The sequence below is a fragment of the Poecilia mexicana genome, unplaced genomic scaffold, assembly GCF_051168715.1.
Source record: "Poecilia mexicana isolate PSO_F unplaced genomic scaffold, ASM5116871v1 scaffold_15, whole genome shotgun sequence".
Taxonomy (NCBI): Eukaryota; Metazoa; Chordata; class Actinopteri; order Cyprinodontiformes; family Poeciliidae; genus Poecilia; species Poecilia mexicana.
The window spans coordinates 27,420,234-27,431,780 of NW_028263384.1; the positions used below are offsets into that span (position 1 = coordinate 27,420,234).

At 38.5% G+C, this 11,547-nt stretch overlaps 1 long non-coding RNA gene across 1 annotated transcript in view; it reads left to right on the forward strand.

Moving 5' to 3' along the window:
* Positions 1 to 6,432, forward strand: part of LOC106904327 (uncharacterized) — a 110,206-nt gene extending 103,774 nt beyond the window's left edge. The window contains exon 4 of the long non-coding RNA XR_015765439.1: positions 5,728 to 6,432. This is a non-coding gene — a long non-coding RNA (uncharacterized LOC106904327). The remainder of the gene's footprint in view (positions 1 to 5,727) is intronic.
* The last annotated feature ends 5,115 nt before the right edge of the window (positions 6,433 to 11,547 follow it).

The window sequence follows — 11,547 nt, forward strand, 5'->3', positions numbered from 1 at the left end:
CTGAGAAGAACAGGGTTACGTTACACCAAATGCACTCGCACTGAGTGACAATATTTAATACCTGTGACAAGTTTTGTTTTCCCTGTCATGTGCTTCACTGCCACAACCAGCTGAACCACAGTTCACACCTCAGACACTCTTACGCCGTCAGTCATCACTGGCCGACTTTCCGCTGTTTACGCCAAACGAACCCACTCCACACTCCACTCTATTCTTTTAATTTTTGAAAGCGTTGAAAGTTATCTTAATGCCGTTTGATTTGCGTTCAGCTCATACTTTGTAAATATCTCCACACTTCACAGCACATTTTCCTGTCATCAGAGTCTATGCACACACCCTCACTAAAACCTTCGAGAAGCTGTTGCAGATATTCGCCAGCCAGAGGCACTGTTGAAAGAACATTTTTAACTGTCAGATTTGTGCTACATATTGCCAATTTAGGCTGCTTAATATGTGGTGTTTATGGCACAGCAAGGGCCATAGAGAGGTCTACTGCTTCTAATATGTTTCTAACAAAGAGGCTATTATTGATAGTTGGACTGAATGATGTTTGTGCAACATGTACTTGCACAAAAAAAAGAGAAACTCACCAAAGCCACGGTCGTATAAAATTTACACACACCCTCAAAACCTTTGGGAGAAAAAAAAAATAATAGAAAGCAAGTAGAAGACAGAACAGAGGAGGAAATAACTGGAAAGATTGTTCCACTGTATAATATCAAACTGTATTTCTGGATGTAGTTAGTTTTGCGTGTCTGAGAAGCGGAGCTGCGAGGCCACAGCTGGTTGTGTTTAGGCTGTTTGTCAAGGGCGGCGCTGCGGTCGACAAAGGCTGAGCGACAGGCAGGAGACGCAGGGCGGCAGGTAAATATACCTCCACCATATTCATCAGCATGTCATCATCCTTAAAGCTGCATGTGAAGCAACTCTGCTAGCAAGAAATGCTTCAGCATGTTTCTGTTTACTTCTTCCCAGTGACCATGTTCCACATCCAGGGGTGGTTGTGGATTTTTTTGTTGTTGTTTTCTTTCCCGCCTTTAAACTTCTCAAATGTTTTTGTGAAAATGTAACACTCCAGTAATCCTGACAGCTGCGCAGGAAGAGACGGAGCCAGTTTGGCCCTTCTCCACCTACACACAAGAGGGGCTTTAATGTTTTAAGCCTGCGTACAACTGTTCAATATCCGGTGTATCTGTGATTTTTGTTACCCACAGTAAAGATCAGTGAATTAATCACCAAACTGTAAATCTTTACTGACAACGGAAAATCACTGAAATCCAAGACTGTCGGCGTCAATAAAAATCTCTATAAAATTGATGTAATTGAAGCATTTTACTCTTTAACGATGTTTAGAGGGTTTTTAATAAGCAATACGCGTTTTCGTAGAGTTTCCTGGAGGCTGAATATGTGTTGCACAGACACATTTCTCCATATCCAAACAGTTACTCTTTAAAAATGAGAATATAGGGGAACACACCTTTCATGTGAGGCCAAAGTCCGACAGTCTACATATGAAAAATTGTCATCCCCAATAAAGAACAGTAAAAGCAAAAAATGAATCTTTTATTGAAGCATTAAAATCTCACTCTAAGAAATAAAATTAATGAATAAAAATCCAATATTGCATGGAAATATGAACAGCTGCGCTAAAAAAAAGTCAGATTTTACTGCAGGCTGCAGTGAGAATATGACCTGTTGGTGTTATCAGCTCCTCTGAAGAACATTTACAGTGTTAAAGAGCTAAATGTGTTTATCTTTAGTTACATGATTACAGCAACAGAGTTTTTACAGGTCTGCCTAAAGAAGTCAAACCTCCAGCTGCAGCTGATCCAGACGCTGCTGCTGGAGTTCTGACTAAAACCAGGAAGATGGCGCACATCACCCAGTTTTAGACTTTAAAATACTGATGTTAGTTTATAAATCACTGAACGGCTCAGCACCACTATACATTAAAGATCTGCTGTTGTCATGGCAACCTTCCAGACCCCTCAGGTCTTCTGGTTCTGGTCTGGTTTGCTGTACATCCAGAACCAAACATCAAAAAGCAGAATTCAACTTCTGTGCACCACAAATCTGGAACAAAGCAGCTGAAACACTGAGTTCCTTTTAAAACCCACCTGTTGGAGTTGCCTTTCATTATCAATACATGGAAAATTGATCAATATATTTGATGGATTGATAACGGCATTTCACAAAATGTTTTATAATTGGTGGCTTTGAACTGCTTTGTCTCTGAAATGTGCTATAAATAATAAATTTGACTTCTGTCTGCAAAGCTTTAATTGCACTAGAGTTACATCGAGGTTAAACATCCTATCTGCTGTTGGGAAACACATCCTATCTGCTGTTGGGAAACATGCAAAAAAAAAAGGCTTTTTGTCCCCAAATGACATAATTATTACATTTGTAACCCTGAAGCCAGGAAGGATCTGCTGGCACAATTAGAAAAAACAAAAAGGGAAAAGTCTGAGTGGCCTCCGCCTCCAGCCGGGGGGGTTTGGTTCAAAGAAGTGAGAAATGCTGTTAAAGCCAACGACCGTTCACGCATTGAGATGCATCCTGAATTATCTCAGTTACCCCCTTTACATGCAAAAATAGAAATGCATTCACAACAATGTTAGCTGTCAGCATGCTAAAAAAATCACTTGAGCTTTGTTGAGATTAATGGTGCATTTTATCATTAAACACCATATAAATAAAGTTGAACATCAACGCACAAACAATAAACATCATAACCAATAAAACACCCAAGAGAAGAAACTCAAAGCTGATAAACTGATGTTTGCAGGTTATGAAGTGAAAACCATCGGACATTTTGCATTTTGCACCACAGTGTGTATAAAATTAATCAAACCAAACATCAGGCTGCGGAGAAAAGCTTGACAGAATATGACACAACATCTTAATACATACAAAGAGAAATTAAAATATTTCTCGTATCTCATTGTCTTTGTCCCTCCTAATGTCGAGTGGAGCCGTTTTGTGACTGGCACAATAAAACCACAAACAAGTTGTTTTGAGTTATTTACAGATTCTGAAAGTATGGATTCTTTCATACTTTCAGAGTCTGTAATCCGTTTACAGAATCTGCTTCTATCATTTCTATCTTCCAATGATAGAAACTACAAGTATTGTGTTCACTAATAACCTTTTAGGGCTTTTTGTAATTTATGAGTGCAGTATAAGAAAAATAGACTTGCATTGCTTTGGCAAAAGCAAGCATTTCCTTTCACCCCGTAGATTTCCCAGCATAAATAATTTTATTTTAGGTATTAAGATGCAGTTAGTCAGCGCGGGGCGCAGCGCTGCTCAGCCTCTCGTCACCATTTTACTGCACAGCATGTCTGTGTTCAAAAACAAGAGATCTGCTACTCATGCTGAGAAACCTTCACTGGTATCTTCAGGTTTTGTTTTTAGTGACTTGGTAGTAAAGCACTTATCTATTATTATTTTTAAACAAAATCCTTTGCTAAGCGAACTATAGCAGCGCACTTTGAGCTAGCGTCTCGTTGTTTACATGCACTGTGCCGCGGACCACCTGCGTTCCTGGAACCACAGTTTGAGAAAGATTGGATCATTGCACTAGGAAAATCCATTCAACAAGTACTTTTACTTCCAATACTTTAAGTATTTTCAAAAGCAAGTGCGTACTCAATCAGGTTTTTGTATGTTAATTTGTACTTTCTCCACCACTGCCAATGAACGACCATCTTGATGCACCCTGTACTCCTTTATTCTCTCTTTTTAAAAAATAACAAATGTAAATATTTGCTGTCATTCCATCAGTTTTGTAGTTTGATGCTTCACATGGTTTTCTAGTAAGTTGAGCTGGAAAGAAAGCAGCCAGATTGGGCAGCAACTGGCTAAAGAGGCAGACAGGAAGGTCAGATTCCTGGGGAAGAGAAATGTATTCTCTATTCCCCCCACAAACAAACCAGCACAGAATGTCCCTGGCTGGTGGCCAGCGGCTGTATGAAGAGACCATCTCCTCTGTATCTCTCTGTGCACATCTCTCACCGCACTCCTCCTCACTCCCTCAACTCCCAGAGATGGATGGCTGACAGAGGAATGGAGGAAAGACGCAGCGGCCAGAGATTTCTCAGCTCATGTAGCGATATGCTAACCAGAGCAGGGATGTCGCTTTGACACAAGGTGGCATGGATGATATTCGTTAAATGCCGTATGTTGGGTATGAGATCAGATCTGGAATAAAAACCATTTTCTCTCTTCTCCAGCTTTGTTTATTTGTGCAGGCAGTTAGGTTTTTACTTACATTTACTTGAGTACGTTTTATGGGGAGCAATTTACTTTTAGGATAAGTTTTCCTACTTACTTTCTGCTAGAGTAATTTTATTATGAAGTATTTTTACTCTTACTTGAGTAAAATTTCTGGATTTTCTACCCACCGAATGAAAAACAAACATGTTTTAACCAAAAATTCACCAGACGCAGAGACACACCTGCAGTCTTTATTAAACTTTCATGAGTTTTTTATTGAAAGAAACTGATTTGGAAACATTTTCTATTAGTTGTTGTTGCTTACAGGAATTATTGTAATTTTCATCCTTAAAATACCAACATTTCCACGTAACTTCATATTTTGGTCCGTCTGATGATGTAATTTTTAAATATTAGATGATTGATAATTTGATCAGTTGCTCAGTACTTCAGTAGACTGTTTACCAAATACCTTTTTACTCAATTTTTTGGACTGCTACATTTTACTTTTACTTGATTAAAAATATGTTGTTGTGGCAAAAGTTTTGGCAACATTATATTATCCTGACGTCAACATAATATAATATTATATTATGTTGAGACGTTTGTCTGACAGACTCACCTCCAGGTCATGTCTGCACGTTTGTGATGAACAATAATCGACCCACTGTTGTCAACTCAGCCACTGTCTTGCTATATTTAGCAACATTTCTGACAAAAAAACATCTGCAAAGGCTTAAATCGGAATAAGCAGGTCAGATTACAGATGTTTTTAAAGATCTGGAATCGGCGATTGTTGCATCCCTTCCTGTACATCAACAGTGTAGATCTTTAACTGTAAAATGCAACTTACAAAATAAAAAAGCAAACTTGTTGCATCAAAGAAAAACCTTAATTTTTCAAAACTTTAAAATGTTAGTATGTTCAAGCTGTATTTTATACAACTCGGCAAACCTGATCGTTTTGACTAAGTTGTAATGACATGATAATGCGCTACCATAAAAACCTAATTAGTTCTCCTGATTTAACATTTCTATATGTAATTGTTACCTTAAAAATTTTCGTTAAATTACCTGGTGGAGTAACTTGTGCAGTTTTAGTGAATATAGCCTAATAAATCTGAATGTTATAATTACTTAAACACAACCTGAAGTTTAGTGGGGTTTTTAACAATAAACTCGTTACATAAAAATAAAATTAATTCACTGAAATGGTTTAATGTATGTGAAATACTAAATAAATGGTTAATAAGCGCTTTAATGCTCATTCTTGAAGTTTTCGCCTTAAAACTAATTTTTATGACAAGTGGTTTAATTAGCTGCCACAATGCATTATGGGACATCAAATACTCAACTTTTTGGGATGGACTCAAATTTATAAATATAGTAGATTAACTTGCATAGCCTTTTCTTATCCAATCTTTCATGCCACTTATTTAAGATAAGTTCAAACAACTAATTGAGAATTAAGTTGAAATGGTTCATTAAACTTAATGTTTTGTTTTTACAGTGTTTGCACACATGGATTCTTCCAGTTTATCGCCACTGGAGCCAAACTTGTGGCGTTCGAACCCAGACATACGTGACAGGCACACGATGGCTCGTTAACGCGGCTGTGGGAAACGGAGGAGGTCGCTGCTTTCAGACAGATCCATCAGCAACTCTCTGCTAGCCACTATGCTAACCGTACACTCCACTGTTAATGTGTGTTGTTACTAAAACCTGTCGTATTTTGGAAAGATAAAAACATTTTGGAAAAGTGTCCAACAGTCCTGTTAGGATGTGGTCCAGGTGAGGGAATACAGATGAGAAATAGACTAGAAAAAGCTTAGAGCTCGATTTTAAGACAGGTTCATGTCCAGCTGTTTTTCTTTGCTCAGGTAAAAACATGTCAGATCTTCTCTCTGCTTTAGGAGAGTCTAACACAGATACACACAAGACAGTTGGGTCTTGATTGGTTTTGCTTCATAATCATCCTGATAATCAGTTTTTTCTTCCACTCAACATTCCAGATGTTTTGATACACCACAATAAACAGCCACCTTTAGAAACCATGTTTGTGTTACTGTCTTCTAAAACTTTTATATGTGGCATTGTAACGTACTAAAAAAATTGATTTCAGATTTTATTAGCTGTAAGACATAATCAAAATTAACGTGGTATTTATCTATATGTCTGTTTTCAAACTGAATTATTAAAATAATTTTAATAATTATTTTGTTTAGTCTGTATTAATTGAGCTCTAATGTGTTTGTCTAGAAAATCCAGTTTTTGGGGGGAATCGAACTGGGATCAACCCAAAAAAAGCAAAGCAAAGTGAAGTGAACTCTGGTCCAGTTTGAATGCATATGTGAACACCAAGCAGAAAAGAGTACTAAAAAGCAGGAAGTGGACTACAACGCAGGGCATTCTGGGTAATTCCAATCAAAATAACCGTGCTAGTCAATTGCTAGTGAGAGACTTGTAGTCTTTTACCAAAGACAAAAGAGAAATGCTACAACTCCTAAAATCTGATGCCACTCCGGTTTTGTTTACATTTTGTGAAGGAAGTTGCGCTTATGTCTTCTTTAGAGGTTTTAATGTCGTTTCCTTCACTAGTTCTTTGTGTAGCGCCACCACAGGCGAGGAGGGGAACAGTTCAGTGTGAAAGTATAACAAATGTTGCAAATTTGGTCCCCAATTGAACCGAGTCTACCGTGAAAGCACTCTCAGAAAAGACACATTAAAATAAATCATGTGGAGAAAAACAGAAAGAAAAGAATCTGTGGCTCACGATGAACAAAATAAATGGGTGAGTATCTGCCTGATCATCTCCTCCACAGAGCAGTAGGGGTTGTTGAGCTGCCATCAACTTTGCATCTTTCACCATCCACACAATCACACGTAAGCTCCAGTCCTGCTCCCCGAGCACTTGTTGTTCTCCAAAGTTCAGCTGACTCGGCACATTAAGTGTGGGAAAACTCCCAGAGTCGAGGACAAGGGGACTTGTAGAGTCATCATCACCTCCACATCTGCTTGGTTCACTCAAGGCAAAAAGATTCCCGCAGCACTAATACCTGGAGGAGAACTTCATGCAGAGCGGAGGAGGGGGCGGACGGGCCGCCACTAGGGGGCAGGCTAACACAGCGAAAAGAGCAATTTCACTTTTTCTTACTTTTTAAATCTTGCAGCTCAGCTTTTCTCAGATATTTTACACCCAAGCAGCATTCAACAGTCATATGTGTGTAAATCTTGTTCACTTCCTTTCAGCTTGGCATGAAGACAGAAGAGGAGATAGCTTTATCCTGACTCCTGTGTTTTCTGTGAGGCGTCTCTTCACGGTTACATAAACAGTATCTGAGCTGGCCAGCCACATCCTCCCCATTGGATTCCATTAAATCTGCTCATAATGGCTGCGGTGCGGCTGTTCTGCTCCGGGGTGGAGGTCCCGCTCCCTCCCTCTGTTTGTCTTTTCTCTGAGCTGGTGAGGCTGCACCGAAGGGTCTGCTGAGCCGGCTCTCCTTCAAGTGGCTGCAGAGGAATGAGAGTCGTCACCGCAGCAGAAGGACCTGCAGAAATAAGAGTCAGAAAACACCAGACACCTCCAGCCATGCGCAATCATGCTGTGTTCTCAGTTTGCACTCATGTGATTTCACATACATTTTTTTTGTTGCTTGTGCCAACTACACTGAAAAAACAACATTTTGGTCGAGTTTCTAGTGCAAATGTCTTTGTACACTTGAACTAAGACGAAACTAACTTACATGTAGCTTTTCAGCAAGATATAGGAGCTTGTTTTAAGTTAAAAAAAGATTGAATATTGATAAAAAGTAACAGCTTTACTTCACTTATAGAAAAAAAGGTATATAATTTAAATCTGCAACAATATTGAACAATTATTGAATATTACTTTTATATCTTGTTGAAAAGTTACTAGTAAGTTAGTTTTGTTTTAATTCCAGTGAAATAACATATTTGTAGAAGAAACTCAGTCAAAAAGACTTACTCATTAAATTAAATTATTAATTATAATTTAAAACGTCTTGTTCCTCTGGCAGATTATTTCACTTATAACTAAAACTTTTTAATGAATATAAAGGAATTATTTACTTTAAACAAGCTCCTATAACTTGGTGAAAAGTTATGTGTAAGTTAGCTTTGTTTTATTACAAGTGTAATAAGATATTTGCACTAGAAACTTGACCAAAATAATTTGGTAAGATTTTGTGTTTTTGCAGTGTTCAAACTGCAACTAAGCAGCTTTTTCATATTAATTAAATCATTAATACCCGTTGAGATTTTCTAGATTTTGACACTTTGGAGCTACAAACGTCTGCATCTTTTATTTGGATTTTATGTGATAAATCAACAGAAATTATAAAGTATTCTGCTCCGATACAGTCACAGCCGTATCAGTTTGGGATATTTATCTAAAATATTTTCTTTTTAAATATATCGAGCTCCGTCAGACTGGATGGAGAGCGGTTGAATTTTCAGCCTGGGTTTTGACTGGTCCGTTATGACACATAAACATCCTGGTGATCTAAAACATGTGTAGGATCTTATTGTTTGCTTGAAGGTGAACTTTGACCCCAGTCTTCAGTCTTCTGCAGCCTTTTCTTCCAGGATTATTTGACTCCATCCATCTTTCCTGTCACTGCTGAAGAAAAGCAACCCCACAGCATGATAATGCCACCACCATGTTTCACCGTGGAGATGGTGCGTTTAAGAGACTTTGGGGTTTTATTTAGAGATATTAAATGGAAATAAAGGATCTTTTTCATTCCACTTTACAGGTTTAGTTAAAAAAAATTCAAAAATATGGAAAAAGTCAAGGCATATGCTTTTCTTTGACATGTTTTGTGTAAATGTAACCCTTCTGTGTTCGTCTCAGGCCCAGTAATCAACTGTAGTGGCGTCAAACTCGCTTACATTTTGGGAAAATTAAAACTGAATGTTCTTAAAGGGCCAGAATGTATTGATAAAACCCATTAAGCTGTTAGAATATCAATAAATAGCTGTTTATTTGTGTTCCTTAAAATTAAATACTGAACATCTTTTCACTCTGACCAGTCCCTTCAGGATTTTCTGATTGTTTTTTGTGTTTTTTTCCAATTAAAATCACAGATTTTGTGATGCTAATTTAGAAATATTTGTAAGAATTTTTTATGATATTTGCACTAATGTGTGAGGTTTTTATTACTGACCTTACCAGTCATTGAATCCAACTTGACATCAAGGCTGAGGCAGCAGTCAATTAAACCCAATGAAAATTTTGCAGTAAAGTCAGACAAATGTGGGGATTTGTTGAATTTGTGTGAATTTTGTGGATTTGTGGAAAAACTGGAGGGACTTGTTGATGTAATTTGGAGCATAGAGGGCCACATAAAAAGCTACGGCGGGCCAAATTTGGCCCACAGGCCTTCAGTTTGACATTAAAGTAGAGCTAAATAACTGACCCTACTTTAATTTTCTATTGTTTAGACAATCATAGCACACACTATATTCATATTTAACCTCTGAATGTATAAAACTTACTTTCTCACGTATTAAATATATTTAAATAAGATATTTTTGCAAAGTGACTGAATTAATGTGTAAGAGTTCAGCTTTTCTGAAGGGAAGATGTTTACATAGCTGCTGGAGAATAATTTCACACTGTGACCATTTATGCCAGCGGTAAGATGACAATTGCTGAACGGTAGATGTCAGGTAAAGGTGTGCTGCTACGTAATGAGGAGAACATTCCTTTCTGTCAGTACACTCTGTACCATGACCGTGACTGACTCATACACGATTATTACATCGCATAATATTTTATCCTCTGGCAGTTAACAGGAACGGCTCATGACAGCTTAGAACAGACACAATTATTCATAACTTTCAGGTATGCTTGTAATATTTACTGTGCCGTCATGCAGGAGCAATGCTACATGCTTTGAATGCTTATTGTGGTGAATGGTTTTGTAGACACTCAGCGATTTGCACTGCCACAACCTTAACATGTAGCATTCAGTGTGTTTCGGTTCAGTTAAAAAATAAAAAAAGGCGACATAAACACCAACTCTGACAGATCACCAGTAGAGCAGGTGTTTAGATTAACTAATCAACCACCGCAGTGTTAGCTTAGCTTATAGCAGCGGTGCGGTGGCTAACAACCACCGCAGTGTTAGCTTAGCTTATAGCAGCGGTGGCTAATCAACCACGGCGATCACTTATTAATAATCACAAAATAAACATCGTGACTAAAAGCTTTAAACCTGTAATGGACTGAATGTTCTAAACGTTTCAGCGCTCTTTTCTCCCTTTTTTTTCGTTGAATCCTGAAATATAGTGTCGTTGTTGTCAGTTGCTATGGCAATGGGTCTGCGTGCAGCGTAGCCGACACAGCGAGTGAGGGGAAAAAGTGTTATTGAGTTGTTCCTTAACGGTTTTTCTGCGGTATTTTTCCCTTTTTTTGAGATGCACTGCACTAAATGAATAATACAGACACCTCCAGGTTTTATTTAGTTAACAGCGTTGTTCGACCTCTGTCGAACAACTCTCTAAAATAGTACTTTTCTTCCCAACGTTGTGCGCATGCGCAAAATTTCCGGACGTAAACTACAACATTGAAGGGGTTCACAACAGTATGGACGGGCGATGTGGACTTTTTCGTTAACACTGGCACAAAGCTTTTCGTACGGTGGCCGACAGGTGCAAATGCGCACCAAAAGAGAAAACACCCCCGAATTAGAAAACACCCCCGAATTCGAAAACACCCCCGAATTAGAAAACACCCCCGAATTAGAAAACACCCCCGAATTCGAAAACACCCCCGAATTAGAAAACACCCCCGAATTCGAAAACACCCCCGAATTAGAAAACACCCCCCGAATTAAATGCAGCAAACAAAAAGTGTTGAAAACGGAAGTGCTCCAGACCACTATGGGGAGTCTATAACAAAAAATAGCTGTGTCCGAATTCAGGCTCTGCATCCTTTCAAGGGCCCTGAGAAACTGATCCTTCGAAGCATAGACATAATAAAAGAGTACACCCTCCCCCCCACGATTGGCTGCTCCGGCGCAAATACACTTTGCTTTGCTCAACCAAAACAGCAGAAGATGCCTTCAGCACTGCGGAATATTGTTGATCGGATCGACGGACTACTGACGTGAGGGCTCGACAGACTTTTCGCAAGTAAGATGGACATATTACTGTGTATTTTTGTGATTAGAATATTACTATACTGTATTTATGTCCACTGGCGAAATACCAGCTAATGCTAGCTATAGTGCTTGGTGTTCAGCCCCCGCTCTGACAGCTAACCGAGATTCCGTAAATCTTAAAATGTTTCAGTCATTCTCCAACA